General features: G+C 30.4%; 1 protein-coding gene across 1 annotated transcript in view; it reads right to left on the bottom strand.

The window, feature by feature from the left end:
• The window catches only part of LOC107724131 (mesoderm induction early response protein 1-like), a 9,275-nt gene that overhangs the window by 6,459 nt on the left and 2,266 nt on the right, over window positions 1-550 (bottom strand). The gene's annotated exons all lie outside the window — the stretch shown is intronic.

Below are 550 nucleotides of genomic sequence, written 5' to 3'. Positions count from 1 at the left end.
CGTGAATCGAATCGTGAGTTGAGTGAATCGTTACATCCCTAATTTTGGATCAAATAAATGCAGGCTTGGTGTGCATGGGATAAAACTATTTTTTGGTTAAAAAATATTATTATTTTTTTTCCTCCCAATTCTGAGTTTATATTTCACAGTTCATACTTTTTTCTCAAAATTCTGAGATATAAACGTTTTTTTCAGTTTACATCTCGCAATTCTGACTTTTTTACTCTATATTTTGAGGTTACATATCGCAATTGACTTTTTTCTCTGAATTCTGAGTTTATATTTAAAATGGTTTTTTTTGTTTTGTTTTGTTGTTTTTTTGCTTTCACCATAAAAATAAAAAAAAATATTATTATTTTTTTTCCTCCCAATTCTGAGTTTATATTTCACAGTTCATACTTTTTTCTCAAATTCTGAGAATTGTGAGATATAAATGTTTTTTTCAGTTTACATCTCGCAATTCTGACTTTTTTACTAGGGATGCACCGATACCGATACTGGCCTCCTGTACTCGTACTCGTACTCGTTAAAATGCCCCGATACCAAACGC

Source organism: Sinocyclocheilus rhinocerous, unplaced genomic scaffold, assembly GCF_001515625.1.
Source record: "Sinocyclocheilus rhinocerous isolate Xijiao unplaced genomic scaffold, SAMN03320098_v1.1 scaffold935, whole genome shotgun sequence".
Classification (NCBI taxonomy): domain Eukaryota; kingdom Metazoa; phylum Chordata; class Actinopteri; order Cypriniformes; family Cyprinidae; genus Sinocyclocheilus; species Sinocyclocheilus rhinocerous.
Note: the sequence above shows the minus strand (reverse complement) of the source record. Positions and strands in the feature narration are given on the sequence as shown.